Source organism: Tachyglossus aculeatus, chromosome 5, assembly GCF_015852505.1.
Source record: "Tachyglossus aculeatus isolate mTacAcu1 chromosome 5, mTacAcu1.pri, whole genome shotgun sequence".
Taxonomy (NCBI): domain Eukaryota; kingdom Metazoa; phylum Chordata; class Mammalia; order Monotremata; family Tachyglossidae; genus Tachyglossus; species Tachyglossus aculeatus.
The window spans coordinates 52,777,515-52,804,979 of NC_052070.1; the positions used below are offsets into that span (position 1 = coordinate 52,777,515).

Below are 27,465 nucleotides of genomic sequence, written 5' to 3' on the forward strand. Positions count from 1 at the left end.
CCCTACCCACCAACAGGCTCACAGTCTAGGAGGGGGAGACAGACAACAAAACAAAACATGTAGACAGGTGTCAAGTTGTCAGAACAAATAGAATTAAAGCTAAATGCACATCATTAACAAAATAAATATAATAGTAAATATGTACAAGTAAAATAGATTGATAAATCTGTACAAACATATATACGGGTGCTGTGGGGAGGGGAAGGAGGTAGGGCGGGGGGGTGGAGAGGAGGAGAGGAATAACTTATCCCTCTCTTTAGTGTCACTCTTTGACAGTTGTCAAGGTGTGTTTCCAGAGCAATGCTCCATGCCCCTTCTTGGTTGCCAAGTGAAATGTCACCAAACTTACATGCTTCCAGCATGACCTAGTCGAAAGAGCACTGGGCCTAGGAGTTCAGCGATCCAGGTTCCAGTCCTACTTATACCACTTACCTGCTAGGTGACCTTGGCCTTTGTGCCTCAGGTTACTCATTTAAAAAAAGGAGACAAAATGCCTGTCATGCCTCTTAGACTGGAAGGTATATGTGGGACAGGAACTGTTTCTGATCTGATTTTCTTGTATTTGCCCAAGTGCCAAGTAAGTGCTTTATTAATTACTATCATTATCATGATTATTTGTAATAACAGTACTAATAGTAATGCATTATAGGTTGAGCTTGTGAAAACATGGCATTTTTGCCAGGAGAATGCACACTCATGCATCGAAACTAGTTGGTCTGGCTGCCTTCCTGATTGGCAGTTCTTGTCAGAGAGTCCTGGTGGCTCTGCCCTTCCATGGCCTTACCCCCCTGCCAAACTTAAGTGCCCTCAGAACCCAGGCAGGCTGGCAGGAAGGTGGAGGCCAGAAGTTGGGAAATGGGGGGAGTCTGAATATGCTGTCAGTGATTTGAGGAGAGTCAGAGAGGTAGCCCTTGTGTAAAAAGCTCCAAATCATTCATTGTGTCAGCATAACCCACCTCTCTCTAACACTATTTCAGGGTTTAGCATTGGGTTTTCTCTGATCAAATTTTTCTACTGAAAAATTATAATCAAAATGTGCTTATTCCCTGCAGACTCACCCCTAACAGTAAGGGTAGGAACAACTGGAATTCATAAAGGAAGTTTTTGAGTACCGTTTGTGTCAAGAGCCAAATTCCTCACCCCAGAAGGCTTAATCAGAGACCGCTGATAAACGTTTTGATTTTAAAGTCTTTGCAATAATGTAAACCAGAACAGCTCATCATCTCAGGGGAACAGGAAACAAGTTTCCCTTAGTGCCCAATACCACATATTTTACCGGTTTTACTCCAGGGTGTTGGCCATTGAGAAGAAACAGGCTGAATTGTAGCCTTGAGAGGCCACTGATCTGACCCAGATCCTAAATTCCTATGTAACTCCTTATAAATGATGTGTTCTGACCTTTTATCTGAAACAATTATCCTCATACAATGCAGTTTAGCTTGTGGCCAACTAAAAACAGGAGAATCAATCACGTCTATGTGCACCTAAGAGGACCAACTTTTTCTTTTCTGTTGCAATCCATAGATTCGATGAGATACAATAAATCAGTGTTTACAGTTACCGTAGTGTGCTTTACCAAAGGCATTTTGGAAGGCAGAGGATAAATCAGGAATTTTATCATTTCTTTCAGCAACTTGGGTTACAAACTGTTGGTTTAGCACTGAAACGTCCAGTGTCTCTTTGCCAGATCTTTGTAGATTGAGAAGCAGCATGATCTAATGAGATGCAGTATGGTCTAGTGGCTAGAGCATAGGCCTGGAAGTCAGAAGGATCTGGGTTCTTCTCCTGTGTGACATTGGGCAAATCACTTTACTTCTCTGAGCCTTGGTTCCCTCATCTGTAAAATGGAGACTAAGACAGTGAGCCCCAAGTGGGATAGGGACTGTGTCCAACCCAATTTGCTTGTATCCACCCCAGCACTTAGCAAAGTGCCTGCCCCAAAATAAGTGCTTAACATACCACTATTATTATTACTATTCAGTCATTCAATCATATTTATTGAGCGCTTACTGTGTGCAGAGCACTGTACTAAGCGCTTGGGAAGTACAAGTTGGCAACATATAGAGACGGTCCCTACCCAACAATGGGCTCACAGTCTAGAAGGGGGAGACAGACAATAAAACAAAACATGTAGGCAGGTGTCAAAGTCATCAGAACAAATAGAATTAAAGCTATATGCACATCGTTAACAAAATAAATAGAATAGTAAATATGTACAAATAAAATAGAGTAATAAATCTGTACAAATATATATACAAGTGCTGTGGGAAGGGGAAGGAGGTAGGGCGGGGGGGGTGGGGAGGAGGAGAGGAAAAAGGGGGCTCAGTATTGGAAGGCCTCTTGGAGGAGGTGAGCTCTCAGTAGGGCTTTGAAGGGAGGAAGAGAGCTAACTTGGCAGATGTGTGGAGGGAGGGCATTCCAGGCCAGGAGAAGGAGGTGGGCTGTGGGTCGGTGGCGGGACAGGTGAGAACGAGGTACAGTAAGGAGGTACGATAGTACAATAGTATGAGGTACTATTATTGTTATTATTATTATAAACTGCAATAATAATAGTAATAATAATGATAATAAACTCCCTGAGACCTGGGCAGTGTGGCACTCCTCAGAAGGGTACTGACTCTCCTCATTATTCAAGTCACTCAGCATTGCCAGATTGGCCTTCCTGAAAGGGAAGATGAAGATTGAATGGATGCATGGAAATAAGTTGTGTTTTTGCCAACTGAAATATGGTTACTCAGAGTCAGAGCCAAAATACATCTGAGCCAGCCAGAGGCAGGGCAGGGGAGAGAGTGTTATGAGACTGTCTTGTGATTCTTTATTTAATCTGTGCCTCTGGGATTGTCAGTCTCATAGCTTTTTCAGGAGAGAAAAAAGAAGCCATACGTCTTGGTCACTCGACCATTCAAATACATTCACATAGTGAAATACTTTTCTACAAAAAGAGATCCAAGAACTATTGATTACTTGGTCTAAGTGTGGTTGTGGGCCTCTTGTATTGTACATCAATCAGGATCTCAATCAATTAATCAATTAATGATATTTATTGAGAACTTACCTTCCCCCTCCTTCCTCAATTCCTACTCCCTTCTGTGCTGTCCTGAATATCTCCCTTGGTTCTTCCTCCCTCCCAGCCCCACAGCACTTATGTACATATCTGTAATTTATTTATATTAATGTATGTCTCCCCTCTCTAGACTGTCAGCTCACTTGTGGGCAGGAAATGTGTCTGTTTATTGTTGTATTGTACTCTCCCAAGTGCTTAGTACATTGTTCTGCACACAGTAAGCTCTCAATAAATTTGATTGTGAATGAATGAATGATTGAATGTGCACAACACAGTACTAAACACTTGGGGAAGTACAATAGGGTTGGTACCCCTGCACCTAGTACAGTGCCTGGCACATAATAAGCACTCAACAAGTACCACAATTGAAGCAACATGGCATAGTGGATAGAGCAGGGCCTGGGAGTTAGAAAATCATAACTTCTGATCCCAGCTCTGCCACATGTCTGCTCTGTGATCTTGGGCAAGTCACTCCACTTCTCTGGGCCTCAGTTACCTCATCTGTAAAATGGGGATTGAGAGTTTGAACCCCACGTGGGCTAGAGACTGTGTCCATCCTGATTTGCTTGTATCCAGTGGTTATCACAGTGCCTGACACAGAGTAAGTGCTTAACAAATGCCATTATTATGAGAAGCAGTATGGCGTGGAGCATGGGCCTGGGAATCAGAAGGTCATGGGTTCTAATCCTGACTCCACCACTTTCTGTTGTGTGACATTGGGCAAGTCACTTCACTTCTCTGTGCCTCATTTACCTCATCTGTAAAGTGGAAATTGAGACTGTGAGTCCCACATGGGACAGGAAATGTGTCCAACTCAATTTGCTTGTATCCACCCCAGTGCTTAGAACAGTGCCTGGCACATAGTAAGCACTTAACAAATACAGTAATTATTGTCATTGTTCTTAGACACTATTCCTGCCACAAGGAGTATAGTCTACAGTCAATCAATCAAGCAGTCAGTGGTATTTATTGAGCTTTTACTGTGTGTGAAGCATTTCATCAAGTACTTGGGAGAATACAATAAAAGCTAGGTACATGGTCCCTATCCTCAAATTGTTTACAACCTTAACTCCCTCCTCCTTCATGCCTGAGAGCTAATCATTTTCCCAAGCAGCATGACTTAGTGGAAAGAGCACAGGATTGGGAGTCAGAGGTCATGTGTTCTAATCCCGACTCTGCCACTTATCAGCTGTGTGACTTTGGGCAAGTCACTTAACTTCTCTGTTCCTCAGTTACCTCACCTGTAAAGTGGGAATTACAGATATATACATAAGTGCTGTGGGGCTGGGAGGGGGAGAAGTAAAATGGTAGAAAGTCCAGCACAGAAGGGAGTGGGAGAAGAGGGAAGGGAGGCTTACATAGGGAAGACCTCTTGGAGGAGATGTGCCTTCAATAAGGATTTGAAGTGGGGGAGAGTAATTGTCTGTCGGATTTGAGGAGGAAGGACATTTCAGGCCAGAGGCAGGATTTTGGGGCAGGGGCGGCAGCAAGATAGCCAAGATTGAGGCACAGTGAGAAGGTTAGCATTAAAGGAAGGAAGTGTGCAGGCTGTAAATTGATTGAGTGCTTTGAAGCCAATGGTGAGGGGTTTTTGCTTAATGCAGAGGTGGATTGGCAGCCACTGGAGGTTTTTGAGGAGCAGGGAAACGCGTCCTGAATGTTTTCAGAGAAGCAGCGTGGCTCAGTGGAAAGAGCACATGCTTTGGTGTCAGAGGTCATGGGTTCAAAGCTCGGCTCCACTAATTGTCAGTTGTGTGTGTGACTTTGGGCAAGTCACTTTACTTCTCTGTGCCTCAGTTACCTCATCTGTAAAATGGGGATTAAGACTGTGAGCCCTCCGTGGGACAACCTGATCACCTTGTAACCTTCCCAGCACTTAGAACAGTGCTTTGCATATAGTAAGCACTTAATAAATTCCATTATTATTATCATGTGTGTAGAAACATGATCCGGGCAGCAGAGGAAAGTATGGACTGGAATAGGGAGAGATGAGAGGCTGGGAGGTCAGCAAGGAGGCTGATGCAGTAATCCAGGTGGGACAGCATGCGTGATTGTATTAACATGGTAGCAGTTTGAATGGACAGAAAAGGGCTGATTTTAGCGTTGCTGTGAGGGTGGGACCAACAGGATTTAGTGATGGATTGAATACTTGGCCACAGACATACTGAGGTTGCAGGTAGGGGAGAGTACAGCTCAGGGACTCCACCCAAAATAGAAACTACTTACCATCAGTTTTATAGTACTCAGTCACCTTAGCCACTCCTACCTCATCTGGCTACTCTCCTACTACAACCCAGTCGGCACTCCTCTAGTGCTAACCTCAGTGTAGCTCAATCTCGGCTATCTCACTGCTGACCTCTCGCCCATGTCCTGCCTCTGGCCTGGAACACCCTCCCTCTTCATACCTGACAAATACTTCCCCCCTCCCCACTTTCAAAGCCTTATTGAAGGCATCTCCTCCAAGAGGCCTTCCCTGACTAAGCCCTCTTTTCTTCTTCTTCCACTCCCTTCTGCATCACCTTGACTTGCTTCATGTATTCATCACCCCTCCCAGCCCCACAGCACTTATGTACATATATGTAATTTTATGTATTCATATTAATGTCTGTCTACCCTTCTAGGCTACCAACTTGTGGGGGGAATGTGTCCATTATATTGTGTTATTGCGCTCTCCCAAGTGCTTAGTACGGTGCTCTGCACACCGAAAGTGTTCAATAAATATGATTGACTGACTGACAGACATACTGACTGAAAGCACTTATTGATTGGTAGAATGTGAGCCCCTCAACAGCCAGGGACTGTGTCTGATTTCTACACTTGAAGTGCTTCCCAGCACTTAGTGCTGTGCTCCACATACAGTAAGCATGGAGTTGCAGCGTGGCCTAGTGGGAAGAGTATAGACCTGGAAGTCAGAGGTCATGAGTTCTAATCCTGGCTCTGCCACATGTCTGCTGTGTGACCTTGGGCAAGTTGCTTAACTTCTCTGTGCCTCAGTTGCCTCATCTGTAAAATGGGGATTGAGACTATTCTAGACTGTGAGCCCGTTGTTGGGTAGGGACTGTCTCTATATGTTGCCAATTTGTACTTCCCAAGCGCTTAGTACAGTGCTCTGCACACAGTAAGTGCTCAATAAATGCGATTAAATGAATGAATGAATGAACCCCATGTAGGATAGGGACTATATCTGACCTGATTACCTATATCCACCCCAGCATTTAAAATGGTGTTTGGCATATAATAAGTGCTTAACAAATACCACAATTAGTATTATTAAGCACTTAATAAATATCTTCATTACAACTCCTACAAAGGCCTCCTGATATGGTATCATGTCAGATATTCAGCCTGACTTTTCTTCTCCAGTGTCTTGTAGACAAGAAATATTTGGGAGCAGCGAAAAGGGGAGACATTGTTGGCCAAACAATTCCTGTACAGTTTGAAAGCATTTGCTTCATGTATATCTATCTACCTTCTAGGTAGGATAGTGGGCTGAGAAGGGTCTGGAGGGAGTTGAAGGCAGCGGTAAAAGGGATTGGAATGGCACATTAATGATGATATCTGCTAAGCTCTTACTATATGCCAGGCACTGTACTAAGTGCTGGGACTCATCTGGTCCCTCAGGCGAGATGAAGCAGTGACAGTAAGTGAAGTGTGGGTTGGGGGGAGGCAGGGCAATCGAGAAACTACCAGAGTGAAATACATTGAGGGTTGAGGCATCAGGAAGAGAAATGATGAAACTAGATGAGAAGAAAGATAGTGTTCATCTCAAAAGAGGGAAGAAATGAGGTATAGATAAGGGAAGTGGGCTGCAGAGTTCCTAGAAGCCCATCTAAACATTCGAACTGGGAGGAAAATAGCCAAACTCTACCTTCTTGGGAGGCCTATGAATTCCTAATTTTCAGGCCATCTGGATTCAAGATGAGTGGCTGAATGACCTTGTGAATGATTCTTCTAATGGAGTTGCCAGGTTAAAGGAGATTTAATTTAATGTTAATCAAAAGAAAATTTTATTCAGGTTTGGTGATGAACAGACAACCATAAGGAAAAGAAGTGACACTAATAATTTTTCCTCAGACTTTCCTTTCAGACATACAAAATATGAGATAAAGACCAAACCTATAGATCAAGGCAGGTATTCTCCTAGCTCTGAGGCTTAGTGTTAACTAGCAGCCAGCCAAACCATTGTTCCAGACCTAAGGACAAACTCCCACTACCAGGAAATGCCTTTGCCCAATAGGGAAGGACTCATTTTTCTTCCTCTGGCTTTTTCTAAGACTGTGGCAGATCAGAATTATTCAAATTAACAGTGCTGAAAGGTCTTATTTCTTGGATTCACTGGAAATGGTTGTAGTAAATTAGAATGAGTCAGAATTTTAGTTCGACAGAAAATGATTATATTATGTTCCCTGCAAATCCCTGGGTCTATGTCTGCCGAACTCTCCGTATTTCAGATAGCCTCAGGAAATCAGGAGGAAATGAGATGTGCAGTCTGGGTTGCCAGGAAAAGTGTACTTAAGTGATCTGCCATTGACTTGGTTAGAAAATTTAGGGAAAAACAGGTTTTCTAGAAAATGAAATTGCCTGCAGGTTTCACAGTCCGATTCAAAGGCTTGACACCTAGAAATTATGACATTTGCAGGTAATGGGTGTTTTCCTTTTTTAATCATTTGTCTCCTGCAAGCCAACTGAACCAACCGCTTTCTTTTGAATTGTAGTCCTTAGGAATGAAATATCATTTCTTTCTTCTTCATGGCAAAGCGGTTTTCCAAAAATGTTTTCTATGTGATCCAGCATTTTGACTTTCAAGAAGGCTTCATCCAAGATCAGGTGTTTATTTGTCCAGGCCAGCTTTTCACTGAGTTGAGAAACGCAAGATGAAAGATCCTGCTGTGATGTATATTTTAATAAATATTCTATAAAGAGGCTGTGATTGTCACTCTTTGCGCATATGCACAGTCTACTGTAGTTTTGGGTACAAACCCTGCTGTGAATCAGAGAAGATTGCTCTGACTCTCATCTCCTTGTTTTATCAAGAACCAAAGTAAAAACAAGTAGCACTTGAAAAAATGCCAGAAGTATATTAAGAATGGGAAAATTCTTTTGGAGGTGAGGTTTAGGGATGGTGTGAATGTTTTGGGGTATACAAGTATGTGAATGTGTGCTTCAAGCTAATGATGCTCAAGGGCTGATAAATAGATTAGAATAAAATGGGCCTGGCATAATTTTTAGTATTTTTATTTTCATAATGTCACAGCCAAATAAGGTACTTTAGCTTGAGGCTCGAATAGCTACTTGAAGGACTTTATTATTGCTGCTGAAAAGGTCTGTGATCAAATTTTTAGTACATTTATAAAAATGATGGATGGCAACAGTGACCAAGAAAACAGCATTATAATTTCTGCAGCCCCAGGAATTGTTATTGTAATAGCCCAAATGGAGCACATGCCTAAGAACCCAATCCACTTGGGAACCCATGATTGCATTTCTCCTGAATTGAGACTAAAGGAAACTAAGGGTGGCTTTCTAATAAGGGTATGTGCATTTACAAAAAAGCAAAATATGACACACATTCAAGTCATAATCTCAGCACATGTAGTGTTAGATTTCAAACGTTCAGTTACAACACTGGAATCCCAACAATAGGCTCAAGAGGACACCTATATGGGGATCCATAATCCTATCGGTTCCTTGCACAGGTATTAATCTTTCATTTAGCTAAAAGACTAAGAAAGTTATCTTTGTCCCTACGGCCCTTAATGTCTGATTTGATCCAGGATTGAATGGAAAATCCCTGAATTTTCCTTTCCATGAATGCCAAGTCACCGTCTGATAGAAGTGAATAACCATACTTGCCTGCCCAAAGGAAATACAAGAAGACCAGTAACCAGAGCATCTTTAGGCATGGTAACTGTTAAAACATGGGTATCTTGCCTTCGCTTTGGGAATCTGACTAATGGAGAAGAGAGGGAGAAGGAAGTGAAGTTGAACTTCAATTATGAAAGATTTAAGGAGATGGTGCTTTTACTGTGCGCCAATGTAGTTCATGCTTTTAAATGCTTTTATACTAATTCTTTCCTTAATGAAAATAATCCAGTTTTTTTTATTCAAGCCCATAAGAGCCCAAAGTGGTTCACATAATAGCAAACTGTAATAAATGCTTTTGAAAAAAGGAAAACATTTAGCAAATGTGAACCAGAGTCAGAACTATATTTCTTAATTTGGCCAAGCAAAACAATAGATAGCATTTTGCCTTCTCAGAACATGAAGCTCAATTACTTGCAGGAGGTTTTCAAATTAAGGGAAGAGAGGCTAACCATCAAGTCAATTTCCTTAGGTTTGAAGTTTGCCGTAGAATGAGTCTGGATTTGAAGATTAATTAAAATAATAAGCCATTTAATACGTCTTGTCAGGGGCGGCCAAACCCATCCAACTTATGTAGAAGCATTATTTGGGAGACTGGCTGCTGGCTGAGTAGGTTGGGAATGGGGTATGGAATTTAGGATAATTGGAGGACTATGCCAGTAGTCCAGAGTACCCTCCATCTATTTGTTATCTCTTAGAACTGGGTTATTGGTCTCAGGCCACCGCCTGGTAGAAGGGGCCCACCTAGGGGCATAACAGAGTTTGGGCCTGGGAGTCAGAAAGATCTGGGTTCTAATCCTGGCTAAACCATTTGTCTGCTGTGAGACCTTGGGCAAGTCATTTCACTTCTCTGTGCCTCAGTTACCTCATATGTAAAATGGGGATTAAGACTGTGAGGCACATATGGGACATGATCTGTGTCCGACCTGGTTGCCTTGTATCTACCCCAGCATTTAGAACAGTGCTTGGGAAAAAGTAAGTGTTTAACAAATGCCATTTAAAAAAAAAACCCAGACAGAGTCAACTTCAGATCTTTGGCCGCCTCGAGGCAGGGAATAATTCCCTGCTCTCTCCTGTTCTTTAGTAATGGCACAAGCAACATTCAATCTGTCTGTAGTATTTATTGAATGTTTATTGTGTGCAGAGCACCATACTAAGTGCTTGGGAGAGTTTAGTACAACAGAGGTGGTAGACACAATCTCTCCTCACAACAAGGTGTATATATCTATAATGTATTTATTCATTTATCTATTTATATTAATATCTGTCTCCCCATTTAGACTGTGAGCTCATTGTGGACAGGAATGTGTCTGTTGTTTTAGAACAGTACTTGGGAAATAGTAAGCTCTTAAGAAATACAATTATTATTATTATTACAGTATAGTCTCCCAAGCTCTTAGTACTGTGCTTTGCACACAGTGAGCACTCAATAAATACCATTGAATGAATGAATGAACAAGCTTATAGTCGAGGAAAATGTAGACATTAATATAAATAAATGATTTATAGATATGTGCATAGGTACTGTGGGCCTGAGGGTGGGCGATTACCAATTGTCCAAAGGGGAGAGGTCCAAGTGCAGAGACAACACAGAGGGAGCCGAGAAAAGGGGGGCTTAATCTGGAAAGAGCTCTTGGAGGAAATGTGACCTTAAAAAAGGCTTTGAAGGAGGGGAGAGTGGTAGTCTGGCCTCAATAGAGGAGGAAGGAGTTAGAAGAGCGTTTCCCCAATGCCAGTTCTGCCCCATGCCAACTCAGTTCTACCCCCCTAATGGATCACTTCAGTCGTGTGAAACACTCAACCCTGCTGTCGCCATCTTAAAGTGTGAACAAGGGTCACATAGACCTGAACTATAAGCTCCTTAAGGACAGATATTGAGGTGTGGTGTACTCTCCCAAGTGCTTAGTACAGCGCTCTACACATAGTAGAGAAGGAGTGTGGCCTAGTTGACAGAGCACGGACCTGGGAGTCATAAAGATCTGGGTTCTAATCCTGACTCTGTCACGTGTCTGCTGTGACTTTGGGAAAGTCACTTAACTACTGCTGTGAGCCCCCTGTGGGGCAGGGAGTTTGTCCAACCTGATTTGTTTGTATCCATCCCAGCCCTTAGTACAGTGCTTGGCTCATGTTGTTGTCTTATGCTGTTGTCATGTCTGACCCATTGCGATGCCATGGACACATCTCTCCCAGAACGCCCCACTATCATCTGCCATCGTTCTGGTAGTGTGTCCATAGAGTTCTCTTGGTAAAAATATAGACACGGTTTACCATTGCCTCCTTCTGCGCAGTAAACCTGAATCCCCGTCCTCAACTTTCTCCCATGCCGCTGCTGCCCAGCCCAGGGGAGTTTTGATTTATAGCAGATTTCCTGCCACTTGCTCGCCGCTGGCCAAGCTAGGAATGAAATGGGTATACCTCTAGTTGAGGTATACCCATTCATAGTCGAGACTGGTAGAGTACTGGAAACTCTCCAGGTGCGACTCTGAGAGGTGGCTTGGCCCCTATTAAGTGCTTAACAAATGACATTTTAATCATTATTACTTTAACAAATACCACTGATTCATTTAGAAAAGCATCGTGGCTCAGTGGAAAGAGCACGGGGTTGGGAGTCAGAGGTCATGGGTTCTAATCCTGGCTCTGCCACTTGTCAGCTGTGTGACTTAGGGCAAATCACTTAACTTCTCTGTGCCTGAGTTACCTCATCTGTAAAATGGGGATTAAGACTGTGAGCCCCATGTGGGACAACCTGATTACCTTGTATCCCCCTCCAGCACTTAGAACCCTGCTTGGCACATAGTAAGCACTTAACGAAGACAATTATTATTATTATTATTATTATTTATGGATAATTCTCACCTCTGCCATCTATATGAGGGATTCCACTGCTGCCTACTGTGCTCGTGTCTCGAGGCGGTGGATTAACTCATTTACCATCATTATTATTATTATTACTATCAGAAGCTCGCCCTGATGACAATTCACAATTGAAAGAAACCTTGTTAAATACCTATGCACACATTCATACACATATAGAGAACAGACCTGCAAGTGCGCTTTACAATGTACTGTAGGCTGTGTTCTGGGTATCTTTCTAATCTTCATTTACATCCACTCCCTTGGAGAACTCATTCTCCCCCATAATTTCAACTCCCATCTCTATGAAGATGATTCCCAAATCTACATCTCCAGCCTTGATCGCTCACCTCCTCTGCAGTCTTGTATTTCCATCTGCCTTCAAGACAACTCTATTTACATGTCCTGTCAACACCTCAAACTTTACAAGTCCAAAACAAAGCTCTTCCTTTTTCCACCTAAACCCTGTTCTCCCCGTGATTTTTCCATCACTGTAGATGGCACCACCATCCTCCCTGTCTCAGACACCCATAACCTTGGGATTATTCTTGACTCCTTCACGATCAGGTTGGACACACTCCATGTTCCAATTGGGGCCTACACACCTAATCCCCATCTTACAGATGAGCTAACTGAGGCAAAGAATAGTGAAGTGACTTGCCCAGTGTCACACAGCAGACAAGGTGGAGATGCCAGGACTAGAACCCAGGTCCTGCTGACTCCCAGGCCTGTGTTCTATCCACGAAGGCATGCTGTTTCCCTGGTGTACTGAACTCTTCCCAGCACTAAGTACTGTGCTTCACACACAGTAAGTGCTCAATAAAAACTATTAATTGATTGATTGATTACTATACCCCTGCCCAGCTATTTGATCATAGCACTCTGTACCCCAGTGGAAATATAACTGGAAGAGAAAAGTGAGGGTAATCAATCAACAGTATTTATTGAACACTGCACTGTACTAAACACTTGGGAAAGTACAATACAATAAAGCTAAAGCAATCCCTGCAACAAGGAGCTTACAATCTACAGCGGAAGATTGACATTACAATAAATTACAGTTAAGGGAAATAGTAAAGTATAAGGATATGGGGATAAGTATCAAAGAGCTTAAAGATGCAGGGAGTGCTGTGCAAACCGCAAAACTAAAACCAATTCCTCGACTCATGTTCTTAGTTGTGAAATGTTCTTGGTTGTGAAATCTCATGTCCAAGCCTCATCCATAGTTCTCTAAAGGGGACATCATCATCACAGTAAGAAGATTGTAAGCTTGTTGTGGGCAGGGATTGTAATTGTTTATTGTTGTATTGTAGTTTCCCAAGAGCTTAGTACAATGCTCTGCACACAGGAAGCACTTAATAAATATGATTGAATGAATGAACATGAGAACCAGTGTGATTTAGTGAATAGAGCATTGGCCTAGGAGTAAGAAGGGTCTGGGTTCTAATCCCAGCTCCACCACTTATCTGCTATGTGAATTCAGATAAATCACTGAAGTTCTCTGTGCCTCAGTTACCTCAACTGTAAAGAGGGGATTAAAACTTTGAGCCCCATGTGGAACATGAACTGTGTCCAACCGGATTAGCCTGTATATACCCTAGTGCTTAGTATGTGCCAGGCACATAATAAGATTTTAACAAATACCATTAAAAGAAAACAAACAAAAACTGCACACCCATGAGAGAGAGACATTTTTAGAATCTTGAATGAAATACTTAAGCTGTTCTTTCTGCTTAAGGCAGCCCCACCAGAAATAACTGGGGTTCCTTAATAGAGGAATATCTTGTCTAGAATGCAAACACAAAGGTGTGGGAAAGGAAAGGGAGAAAATAAATCTGTCATTTGTAACTTGTAGCCTACATTTTGAGGTGATTTTCTTGTTTCAGACTTCACACCTGCTTTGGTTTTTGGGTGGGGTAGAACTGTCCTGAGGTGATGCCAAGTTATTGATTTACCTAAGTTGGAAGATATTGATCCTGCAACAATGGTCTTTTATGCCTTTCTTCCTGAGGCTGAAGAGAGGTTTGCTATTGTCTGTGGAGGCAGTGCAGCTGAATAACAGTGGCTCATTGTGACAATATTGATCAAACTGCAGTCTAACTGGGTTAGACCTGTTGTACATTTCACCACTCTCCACACCAAAAATTCCTTTTTTAAAAAAAGTAATATTGTGGACTTTTTGGAGACACAGGCCCCTCAAAGGCTGAATTTTGATTTTATTTTTAACCTAGCCAGTGATTCTCAGTGAGCCACCCACAAATGAATGACTAGCCTAGCATACAGAATCCACTGAGTTGACAAAATGACATATGAAGTATCCGTTTTAGTAGTAATAGTTGTAGTAGTAGTAGTAGTAATAGTTATATTTACTGAGGGTCCTACTGAACATAGAGCACTGTACCAAGTGCTTGAGAGGTACAACAGGCACACAAGACAGGTTTCATCAAGGGGATATCACTCTAACTGGGGGAACAGACATAGAAATATTAAATATGCATATGTGCACACAGTTGCTGGGAATGGACAGAAATGAAAAAATACAAGAAGGGGCTGGAGGGTTACTAAAACTCAGGGAACTTATTGTCAGAGAAGGCTTGTTAGAGGAATGAGATTTTAGAAGTGTGGGAAATCAGTCAATCATATTTATTGATCACTTACTGTGTGCATTCCACCATACTAAGCCCTTGGGGGAGTACGGTACAGCAGAGTTGGTAGACATGTTCCCTGCCCACAGTGAGCTTACAGTGTAGGGGAAGGCTGAGATCTGGCAGAGCATTGTGACAAACAAACAACCTAGGAGAGGGAGGAAGAAACCAGGAGAGTCACTCCTTAATGCCCTCCCCAAAAGTATAAGCTAACCGATCAGATAGAAGCTTTGGGGAAGACAAGGAAGGCCAGGTTTGGAAGAAGGAGAACTTCGGTCCTCTTGAGGTGAGGGGAAGCAAGCTGGCCTGCCTAGGAGAGACCTTAAAAGCAAAGTACCCAAGTTCTGGGCTCTCCTACCATGTCTCCAGGGAGTTCTTTCCATCAGGATTTAGGGCTGAAAGTCCCCAGTAACATCACAAGTGCTTAATAAATACCGTTGATTAATTGGTTGATTGATTGCCATGAGGGGCAGGGAGAAAGGAGATCCAGGCTCTAGAGACAATGTGAGCAAGGACTCAGAAGTGAGCAAGAGGAGAGGAGGATACAGAAGATGGCCTTGGAAAGAACAGAGGGAACTGGAGTTAATGGCAGGAAGGAAGCTCAGCTGGTTTTTCTCATGGAAAAAAATCTAAGACTAAAGTCATTAAATCTGACTGAAACTTACATTATTGTAAAGGAGAGGTATTGAAAGAGACTCTGGTTCTAATCCCAACTCTGCCATTTTCCTGCTCTGTGACCTTGGGAAAATTGCTTAACTTCTGCGGAACTCATTTTTTTCAGCTGTTTGAGTGAAGAGGGATATGTTGTGAAGGAATAATTCGTAGTTAAAACTCCACATAACATTAGATAAGGAGGCAGAATTGGTGAAAATAAGTAAAGTGAGGGAAAAAAAGCCAATGAATAAGCATCATATAGAAGACTCCTCTGGTTTGGAAACTGGACTATGAGAAAAGGATCAGGGGAAGATAGTACATTGAACCAAAGCAAGTTACATGAACCTCTTTACCAGACAACAAAAGTTCAGTTGTGCCTTGTGAAGGCAGAAGTTATTTGTAGTAACAGAGGGATAATCATTACTGCAGAGAGAAAACTGTGATTGGAGCCCTGCCTTTGTGCTATACCATTTTATTCTAGTATAAAGTCTTTCATTCAAGGATCCCAATGCTCTTTATGAGTATCAAGCATCCTCACTGTACCTCTATGAGGTTAGCAACATTATTTCCTCTTCACAGCTAACACAGAAGTCGAGTTCCTTGACGCTAATCACTAGTTGGTGGCACAGCCAGAAGGGAAAGCTCACAGTTTTATTTCTCTACATTCACCCTAGTCTATTCCCAAATCCACAGAAAATGCAGGGATAATCCAAAATGGAGCATCAAAAGCCAGAAGCAACATTGGGACTCTACATCCAGTCAAGTAACTAGGCTAGGGAAAACTATTGATTCTGGTCATCCAAAGACAACAAAGTAAGAAAAAGAGGAGGACAGGAATTTGTAATGATAGATGCAAATTGAATCCAATTTAAGCAGGGCATAGTAGAGGGTTTCACTGTCTAGTCAATTTAACCAAGTGAGCGAAAATGTGCGACAGACTTTTCACCACTTTCAAAACCCTATTAAAATCACATTTCCTCTAAGAGGTCTTTCCTGACTAAGCCCTCATTTGTCTACTCCCTTTTCCTTCTGCATCACCTATGCATTGGATTGTACCTTTTAAGCTATTGATATTCATCCCACCCTCACCCCCCAGCACATCTGTCTCCCAGCTAGACTGTAAGCTCCTTGTGGGAAGGGAACACATCCACCAATTCTGTTTTTGTCTCTAGAGCTTAGTACAATGTTCTGCTTAGGAAGTGTTCAACACCAACTCTCTCCTCGACCCCCTCCAATCTGGCTTCTGTCCCCTACATTCCACGGAAACTGCCCTCTCAAAGGTCACCAATGACCTCCTGCTTGCCAAATCCAATGGCTCATACTCTATCCTAATCCTCCTCGACCTCTCAGCTGCCTTCGACACTGTGGACCACCCCCTTCTCCTCAACACGTTATCCGACCTTGGCTTCACAGACTCCGTCCTCTCCTGGTTCTCCTCTTATCTCTTCGGTCCTTCATTCTCAGTCTCTTTTGCAGGCTCCTCCTCCCCCTCCCATTCCCCTTACTGTAGGGGTTCCTGAAGGTTCAGTTCTTGGTCCCCTTCTGTTCTCGATCTACACTCACTCCCTTGGTGACCTCATTCGCTCCCATGGCTTCAACTATCAGCTCTACGCTGATGAGACCCAAATCTACAACTCTGCCCCTACTCTCTCTCCCTCCCTCCAGGCTCGCATCTCCTCCTGCCTTCAGGACATCTCCATCTAGATGACTGCCCGCCACCTAAAACTCAACATGTCCAAGACTGAACTCCTTGTCTTCCCTCCCAAACCCTGCCCTCTCCCTGACTTTCCCATCACTGTTGACGGCACTACCATCCTTCCCGTCTCACAAGCCCGCAACCTTGGTGTCATCCTCGACTCCGCTCTCTCATTCACCCCTCACATCCAAGACGTCACCAAAACCTGCTGGTCTCAGCTCCGCAACATTGCCAAGATCCGCCCTTTCCTCTCCGTCCAAACCGCTACCCTGCTCACTCAAGCTCTCATCCTATGCCGTCTGGATTACTGTATCAGCCTCCTCTCCGATCTCCCATCCTCCTGTCTCTCCCCACTTCAGTCCATACTTCACACCGCTGCCCGGATTGTGTTTGTCCAGAAACGCTCTGGGCATGTTACTCCCTTCCTCAAAAATCTCCAGTGGCTACCAATCAACCTACACATCAGGCAGAAACTCCTCACCCTCGGCTTCAAGGCTCTCCATCACCTCGCCCCCTCCTACCTCACCTCCCTTCTCTCCTTCTACAGCCCAGCCCGCACCCTCCACTCCTCTGCCACTAATCTCCTCACCGTGCCTCGTTCTCACCTGTTCCGCCGTCGACCCCCGGCCCACGTCATCCCCCTGGCCTGGAATGCCCTCCCTCCCCACATCTGCCAAGCTAGCTCTCTTCCTCCCTTCAAGGCCCTACTGAGAGCTCACCTCCTCCAGGAGGCCTTCCCAGACTGAGCCCCCTCCTTCCTCTCCCCCTCCTCTCCCTCTCTATCCCACCTGCCTTACCTCCTTCCCTTCCCCACGGCACCTGTATATATGTATATATGTTTGTACGTATTTATTACTCTATTTATTTATTTATTTATTTATTTTACTTGTACATATTTATTATATTTATTTTATTCTGTTAATATGTTTTGTTTTGTTCTCTGTCTCCCCCTTCTAGACTGTGAGCCCACTGTTGGGTAGGGACCGTCTCTATATGTTGCCAACTTGTACTTTCCAAGCGCTTAGTACAGTACTCTGCACACAGTAAGTGCTCAATAAATACGATTGAATTAATGAATGATTGAATGAAGTGCTCAGTAATAAGTAAATTATGTAAGGTTAATAAGGTGTGATATAACTGGATGGGTAAGATGAGCAGAAAGGGCAACCAAGATGATCATGGGGATGGGAAAGATTCCTTATGAGGGTAGGACTCTTCAGTCTGGAAAGTCAAAGGTTGAGAGGAACATAAATGAAGTTTATAAAATCATGGAGGTGTGGTAGGGCACACACAGACTTTTTATTCACAAATCCAACAGCATCAGAAGGAGCAATATGCATTTATTGAACCCAGAGTAATAATTATTATTATGAAAATTTATATAATGCCAAGGTGAATGGGTATGTTATCTCCATTTTACAGATGAGAAGTTAAGTAACTATGCAGAAGGCAAGTGGCAGAGGCAGAATTAGAACCCAGGTCTTCCGACACTGACTCCTGTGCTCTTCCCACTGGACCATACTGCTGTTCTAAGCCTGAGGGTGGTAGACTTTAAATAAGCAAAACTTCTTCACAAAGTGGATTTCATAAGTATAGGGATTTGGTTGCTTGAGAAAGTTGCACAGGTCAAAAATAAGAATAAGCTCAGAGGATAAATTCATGGATGAATGGTCATTCATTCATTCATGCATTCAGTTATATTTATTGAGTGCTTACTGTGTGCAGAGCACTGTACTAAGCACTTAGAAAGTACAATTCAGCAACAGAGACGATCCCTTCCCAACAACGGGCTCACAGTTTATGGGGGGAGAGAGAGACAACAAAATAAATCAAGTATACAGGCATCAATAGCATCAAAATAAATACATAGAATTATAGATATATACACAATAATAATAATGGTCTATAGTGGATTCTTCATTAGAGGGAAAATTAGGGGTGTAGAGTAAAAACTTAGGGACGGAAGGGATGGTAATTTTAAGAAAAGGAGGGTAGCCATTACACTGTTCCTCCAAACTTATTGTTGCCAATCTGTAGTATTTACTGAGCACCTGTTGAGTGTAGGGAACTGTACCAAGCACTTGGGAGATCAGCATAAAATTAGTAAACATGAACCCTACCCTCAGAGAGTGTACAGTCTAGTGGAAAATTTGCCACTGTCAGAGACAGAATGCTCAACTGGTTGGTCCATTTTGCTGACCCAGTAATGGCATCAATTGAGTTTTTATGAAAATGTCCTCTCCAAATACAGGCCTTAATTGCAATGGCTCTTGTGTCCTTGGAATTTAAAACCAGATGGGAACCTAATAGCGTGGTATTTCATAACAGATGATGTAAACCCTGACAGTGAAGTTTCCTGATGGGCAAGAGGAGCGCTGAAAAGACAAGGGCAGGCCCTACTGTCAAAATCACACCATGTGCTGATGTGTTTGCTCCTTGAAGCCCCTTACAATTTTTCACATTTCCTTCATTGTTTCATGATTCATTCATTCATTCATTCATTCATTCATTCATTCATTCTTAATTATTGAGTGCTTACCATGTACAAAGTTCATGACACTCTGCTCAAAAAGAAAAATCCTTTCTTGGTTGCAGGGCCCCAAGCTAATCTACCTACTCCACTTGCTTCCCACATTTCTCTTGTGATGAACTGTCTGAGGCTGGGCTTGCCACCATTGTTAAAGCATTTATTCTGTCTTTGTCTTCAGTTGCCCCATTCCAACTCACCAAACTGCAGCTGTTAAGTGAAACTACCCCCGTGTATTTTTCCTGGTGTTTAGTACAGTGATCTGCACATAGTAAAAGCTTAATAAATATGATTACTACTGCTGCTACTACTACTACACAGAAGCAGCATGGCTCAGTGGAAAGAGCACGGGGCTTTGGAGTCAGAGGTCATGGGTTCGAATCCCAGCTCCGCCACATGTCTGCTGTGTGACCTTGGGCAAGTCACTTAACTTCTCTGAGCCTCAGTTACCTCATCTGTATGAGTGGGGATTACGACTGTGTCCCACGTGGGACAACCTGATAGCCTTGTATCCCCCCCAGCACTTAGAACAGTACTTTGCACATAGTAAGTGCTTAACAAATGCCATCATTATTATTATTACTGCTATTATTGTATGTCTCATCCAGGGCAGGTGTTGAAAAAGTTGAGCAATTAGGTTGACTTTAGAGAAGCGGTGTGGCCTAGTGGATAGAGCACAGGACTGGGACTCAGAAAGACCTAGTTCTAAACCCAGCTCTGTCACTTGCCTGCTGTGTGACCTTGGGCAAGTCAGTTAACCTCTCTGTGTCTCTGTTCCCTCTTCTATAAAACAGGGATTAAGATTGTAAACCCCGTGTGAAACAGGAACTCTGTCCAACCAAATTTGTTTGTAACCGCCCCAGTGTTTAGTACACTGCCTGGCACATAGTGAGTGCTTAGCAGCATGGAATAGTGGTTGGAGTGGGGGCCTGGGAGTGTGGGTAATGGGTTCTAATCCCAGCTCCACCACTTGTCTGTTGTGTGACCTGGGGCAAGTCACTTCACTTCTCTGGGCCTCAGTTCCCTCCTCTATAAATTGGGGATTGAGACTGTGAGCCCCATGTGCGACAGGGACTGTGTCCAACCCGATTTGCTTGTGTCCACCCTGGCACTTAGTACATTGCCTGGCATAAGCTCTTAGCAAATACCACAATCATTATTTTTTATTATTATTATTATTATTAACAAATGCCACTATTAAGAGTCATATTGTGTTTGGATTTCTATCTTGCCATTCAATGTTGAGAATGGTCTCTAAGTGACTCTGATGGAATTACTCTAGGACTTGGATTTGGTGTTTCTAATGGGCCCAGGTGTCACAACCACATAAAATGTTGTATAGCAAAACAGCTCTATAGACCTCCAGTTTGGCCTGAAACCTGATAAAACATTGCAGCCACAATCTTTCTAACAATCTCCCAGAGGATATGCTGGCCTTTTCGATTGGATTTTCTACTTCCTTGCTGATCACTGCATCATTGGATAGTGCGTTGCTAGGTAACATAATTCTATGATGGCATTCAGTTCCTTCTGCCAACGAAGGTTCTTGGTTGTGCATAAGGTTTCCCTGGTGCCGACTAATATAGTTTTTTTTTTACCTCAGTTTTCTTCAGATTTATTGTCAGCCAGTGATGCCGGGCTGACTCTGACAAGTGCCCTCTTGGGTGTGTGCCTTCAGACTCAGTCATCCACATGATAACAGCTTGTGAATGGTAGTTCCTTAGTACAGTGCTTGGCATATAGTAAGTACTTAACAAATACCAAAAGTAACAGACTTGCGATACTGATGTTCAGTTCACTTGTTACCTCCTCCTGCAAGGCTGTGTAAAATAAATTGAACAGAACCAGTCCCATGACCTTTACCCTATTTGGGAGAGGAAACAAGTCAGAAAAAGGCACCCCCCAGTTCTTAAATGACCAGTTGTGCCATTTTGAAACAATCACAGCATCATGTCGATCTCAGGAAACTCTGATTTACTAAGTACCTGCCAGGGCCCAAAGCTAATGATGTTGCCCCTGCCCACAAGGAGCTTGCAATTTATATGGCATTAAAGTACATTACAGGTAGGGGAAGTGGGAGAGTATAACAATATTTACATAAGTGCTGTTGGGCTTGGGTGAGTATCAAAGGGCTTATGGGGTTCACAGCCAAATGCAGAGGCAACATGGAGGGGAGCAAGGGGAGTGGAAATGAGGACTCCACCATTGCCTCTAGTGTGACCTTGGGCAGGTCTTCTCTGTGCTTCAGTTACCTTATCTGTAAAATGGAGATTAAGATTGCGAGCCCTGTGTGGGACAGGGACAACATCCAACCTGTTTATCTTGTATCTACCCAGTGCTTAGAACAGTGCCTGGCACATAGTAAGTGCTTAACAAATATTTAAAAAAAGGATTGAAAAGGGTGATAGGATAGTCTAGCTGTATGACAATATTTTGAACCTGAGTCCCCCTCTTTTGGTGGGGAGGATGGGGGCATGTTCACAAAATATCACGGACGGAGAACCAGCGGTAGATTGAATGTGAGAGCTACAGGGTGGTGAAGAGCCAAGGATGACACCAAGATGGTGTAGTTCTGGGACAAAGCGGTTGGTAGTGGTATTGACGGAGATGGTTAAGTGAGAAGGAAGAGTAGGCTAGCAGGGAAGTTGAGAGGTTTAGTTTTAGATGTAGAGTTTAAGATGATGTAGGAGCAGCATGGCTTAGTGGAAAGAGCACAGGCTTAGGAGTCAGAGGTCGTGGGTCTAATCCTGACTCTGCCACTTGTCTGCTGTGTAACCTTGGGCAAATCAGTCAACTTCTCTGTGCCTCAGTTACCTCATCTGTAAAATGGGGATTAAGACTGTGAGCCCCACGTGGGACAACCTGATTACCGGATTACTCCAGCACTTAGAACAGTGCTTGACACATAGGAAGTGCTTAACAAAAACCATAGTTATTATTATTATTATGTAGGGAAATTCCTCTTGCCAAGGGTTACAAGGAATTGCAGGATTTTAAATTAGACAAGTGAATGGAGCTGGGGAGTAGATTTAGGAGTTATCCTGATTGGAGATTTTAGCTAAAGCCATGTGAGCAGATTTTTTTTATGGTGTTCATTCACACACTTACTATGTGCGAGGCTCTGTACTGAGTGCTGGGGTAGATACAAGATAAGCAGGTTGGATACAGGCCCTGTCCCACACGAACATCACAGTAAGTAAGAAGGAGGAAGGTTCAATCCATCTTTTACAAATGAGGTAACTGAGATGGTAACAAACTTGCCCAAGGTCACATAGAAGACAAGTGACAGAGCTGGATTAGAACCCAGGCCCTCTGGCTCCCAGGCCTATGTTCTTTCCTTTGGTGGGGTGGGGGGGAGGAGAGAGAAAGAGAAGAGAAGAGAAGAGAAGAGAAGAGAAGAGAAGAGAAAAAAGAAGAGAAGAGAAGAGAAGAGAAGAGAAGAGAAGAGAAGAGAAGAGAAGAGAGGAGAGAAGAGAAGAGAAGAGAAGAGAAGAGAAGAGAAGAGAAGAGAAGAGAAGAGAAGAGAGGTAAGGCTAGATGACGGGGACAGATCCTTATAGTAACCTGTATGCTTGTAGATTTCAGTAAGGGTGACAGCAGATTCGAATGCTGTACCATTTTTCATTGCTCTGACTGCATTAGGGCCCTTACAACAGTTGGAATCAGTCCTCTCTTTCTAGCTTGGTAAGTTTTCTATGCTTTGTAGGGCCTCATCTTTAGTTGTAAGAGATGTGATGAAAAAGACATTGAAGTGTTTGTCATTTCTCACACTCCCCTCCTGAACTGTGTTGAGGTTGGCGCCACCTTTAATCTTCAGAGGTGCTATGAGAGGGTGTGCAGGGGCTAAATAGCTTTTCTGTGGTATTTATTAAGCACTTACTAGGTGTCAAGACTGTCCTAAGTGCTGGAGTGGATACAGCTTTCATATTGATATAGGTCACATTTTATATTTCCCAGGGTACAGAGATCAGTGAAGGCCCCATTTATTTGCAGAAATCAGTAGTAACTATGGGCCACAATCTGGAGGCCTCCAATGCTACAATGTCCATTAGCTTCCTTTCTAAATAAGGCAACTTCTTGAATAATCTGTTTTTTTCAAAAAATCTGAATTCCTCCTGAGCTTCAGTCATTTATATATGCTGACAAAAATGATTTTTTCAGTCAAATGAGGCTTTGTTCCTTATCAATTCCGTCCATCTTGGCAAAATGACTTACAGCAGCTGTTCCATTAAGTAAAATCTGATAGAAACAGAGTCTGCATAGATATAAACATAAACATTAGTTTCTATGGAAACAAAAGTGCATGAGAGATTACTTGAAAATGGGTGAGCCTATATTCCCAGAATCAAATGCCCAATATATATTGCATTCACCAGAGACTTTACCAATGACTCTGAATTTTTGGTAAGTTTGCAGAGCAAAGGATATATGTGATTTGGGCTGAAATGGACAGCAAAATCCATAGGTGACAGAACCAAACATCATTTTAAATTGAATCAAAGCCATAGAGTTTCCAAACTGAAAGAGAATGCAGAGAATATTATGGCACTGGCCATAATATCTGGAATGTATTTACTGTACCTGTAATTTATTTAATCTATGTAATTCATTTATATCAATGTCTGTCTCACCCTCTAGACTGTAAGCTCATTGTGGGCAGGGAACGTGTCTACCAACTCTATTGTACCATGCTCTCCCAAGTGCTTAGTACAATACAATGCTCTGGCTTAGTGGAAAGAGCACAGGTTTGGGAGTCAGAGGTCATGGGTCTAATCCTGACTCTGCCACTTGTCTGCTGTGTAACCTTGGGCAAGTCACTTAACTTATCTGTGCCTCAGTTACCTCATCTGTAAAATGAGGATGAAGACTGTGTGCCCGCTGTGGGACAACCTGATCACCTTGTAATCTCCCCAGTGCTTAGAACAGTGCTTTGCATGTAGCAAGCGCTTAATGAATGCCATGATTATTATTATTATTATTTGTACAATAAACGCTCAGTGTATGTCATTGATTTATGGATTAATTGATTGACCCCATTCAGCACTGGGAATGGTCAGGACACTTTGGCACTTGGATCTGTGACCTTTGGGCATTTGCTATTTGCCCCACCCTCAACAACAAAGCTCTTATGTGTTTATGTATAAATTATATAAACTGAATTATTCATTTATAGACGCAGCATGGCTCAGTGGAAGAGTGCAGGCTTGGGAGTTAGAGGTCATGGGTTCAAATCCCGTTTCAGCCACTTGTCAGCTGTGTGACCTTGGGCAAGCCACTTAACTTCTCTGTGCTTCAGTTACCTCATCTGTAAAATGGGAATTAAGACAGTGAGCCCCACGTGGGACAGCTTGATCACCTTGTATCCCCCCAGTGCTTAGAACAGTGCATCACACATAGTAAGTGCTTAACAAATACCATTATTATTATTATTATTATTTATATTAATTTCTGTCTCCCCCCTCTAGACTGTAAGCCCATTGTGAAAGGGAATGTGTCTGCTAACTCTGCTGTATTGTAGTGACTTAAGTGCTTAGTACAGTGCTGTGTACAAAGTATGTGCTCAATAAATACCATTGATTGATTCCTTGATTCTGGCTCTGCCCTTGGGTATGCATAATATTATTATTAATAATAATAACATTTAAACACTTACTATCTGCCAAGCACTTTAGTAAGCTCAGGGGTAGATACCACTGCTTACTGTTTGCGGAGCACTGTATTAGTTGCTTGGGCAAGTACAGTATAGCAAAGTGGGTATACACATTCCCTGCCCACATGGAGCTTACAATTTAGAAGGGGAGACAGGCATTAATGTAAAAAAATATAGATATATACATTAATGCTGTGGAGCTGATGGTGGAATGATTAAAGGGTGCAAATCTAAGTGCAAGGGTGATGCAGAAGGAAGTGGAAGAAGAGGGAATGAAGGCTTAGTCAGGAAAGGCCTCTTGGAGGAAAATCTGCTTTTAATAAGGCAAAACTGGAATGCTTCACAAATTTGTATGTCATCCTTGCGCAGGGGCCATGCTAATCTTTTCTGTATCATTCCAATTTTAGTATATGTGCTGTTGAAGCGAGCCCGATATATAGAGAGCATGAGATAGATAAGGTATTCAGATCAGGTGCAGTCTCTGTCCCACCTGGGGCTCACAGCTTAAGGCTACAAGGCTCAGGATGGCCCTGGATGGTCACCAAACTGAAGGGCCCCGAAGGGCTGGAGTTTGGTGTGACACTAGGACAATTGGATTGGACCTGACTCCCAGACCTGTCCTGTTCTGGACCCTAACCCTCAGCTCAGCCTTAGAAAAACATTGAGCTCTCTGGGCCCCTGCAGACTGGGCATGAGCAATCAATCAGTGGTATTTACTGAGCATTTACTGTTTGCAGATCACTATTCTAAACCCTTGGGAGAATAATACAATAAATACACACCATCTCTGCCCTTAAAGAGCTGAGAATCAGCATGGCCTAGTGGATAGAACACAGGCCTGGGAGTCAGAAGGACCTGGGTTCTAATCCATGCTCTGCCACTTGTGTGCTAGGTGTCCACGGTCAAGTCACTTAACTACTTCTGTGCCTCAGTTACCTCATCTGTAAAATGGGAATTAAGTCTGTGAGCCCCATGTTGGACAGATTCTGTGTCCATAATGATTAGCTTATCTACCCCAGGATTTAGAACAGTGTCTGACACATAGTAAGTGCTTAACAAATACCATAAAGAAAAGATGTTTACAATTCATCAGAGGAGACAGACACTAAAAGACATATATGTATGCTCTTTGTGGGTGGGGATGGAGTGAGTACCTCATCATCATCTTCTTCAGTATGTGTACAAAGCACTGAAGTAAGCACTTGGGAGAGTACAGTATAACAACAAACAGACACATTCCTACCCATAATGAGCTCACAGTCTAGAGGTGAGCTCTAAGTCTAGCGGTATTTATTGGATGTCTACTGTGTGCAGAGCACACAGTACTAAGTGCTTGGGTGAGTAATAATAATAATAGCATTTACTAAGCACTTATTATGTGCAAAGCACAGTTATAAGCACTGGGGAAGTTACAAGATGATCAGGTTGTGCAAAGCACTGTTATAAGCACTGGGGAAGTTACAAGATGATCAGGTTGTCCCACGGGGGGCTCACAGTCTTAATTCCCATTTTACAGATGAGGTAACTGAGGCACAGAGAAGTTAAGTGACTTGCCCAAAGTCACACAGCTGACAATTGGTGGAGCCGGAATTTGAACCCAAGACCTCTGACTCCAAAGCCTGTGCTCTTTCCACGGAGCCATGCTGCTTCTAATGCAACAAGGTCGATAGAGACATTCCTAGTGCACAAAAAGCTTACAGTCTAGAGGGGGAGACATATATTAGTATAAATAAATAATTTATAATATATAATTTGTAGATATGTACCTCAGCACTTAGGGTAGGGTTCAGACTCAAGTCCAGGGTGGCCCAGTAGGGTTGGGGGAAATAGGTGGGAAGATGAGAAGTTAGTCATGGAAGGCTTCCCTGAGGGTGATGAGATTTTGGTAGGGCTTTGAAGCAGAGGGAAGTGGTGGTCTGTCAGATATGAAGGAGGAGGGCATTCCAAGCAGGGAGGAAGTCAGCGTAGGACTTGGTGAGATCCTCTATGCTTAATCCTCATTTCCAGCAGCCAAGTGCCATGTGGTGAAGTGTGGCTTGCAATAATAATAATAATAATATTAGTATTTGCTGAAAACACTTACTATGCACTATACTCAGCATTAGGATGGATACACATAATCAGCTCGGATAGTCTGTGTGGCTGAATACTAAATATTTGTCTCCCTTTGGGATTCCTTTTAAGCAGAGGTTGAGCAGCTTCCACAACCAATTAAAGCTCAGCAGAGGGTTCTGTTGACAACTCCCTTTTCCAGTCACCTCCTCCAGCATTTCATCTTAGAGTTCAATCCTCTAATGCAGTGAATAGAGAAACTTGGACACAGCCAAGCAGCCCTAAGAGAGTAACAACATATGCTCTTCACTTGAAGATAAAACGACTTTAAGTATCTTAGAACTTTGTATGGGTAGTAATTCTGCCACACAGTTCTCTGGTGAGGTCACTTGGGATTCTGTCCCATTTAACAGCTGATAAAACATGCTCTAGTGGAGTCTTTCCAGGGCAAAACTAATGTCA

At 42.9% G+C, this 27,465-nt stretch overlaps 1 protein-coding gene and 1 non-coding gene across 3 annotated transcripts in view; one reads left to right on the forward strand and one right to left on the reverse strand.

Moving 5' to 3' along the window:
• The window catches only part of KAZN (kazrin, periplakin interacting protein), a 1,120,978-nt gene that overhangs the window by 460,473 nt on the left and 633,040 nt on the right, over positions 1–27,465 (forward strand). The window lies entirely within an intron of this gene.
• Positions 25,276–25,382, reverse strand: LOC119929213. The gene has a single exon (XR_005451349.1). It is a non-coding gene; the product is annotated as a U6 spliceosomal RNA (small nuclear RNA).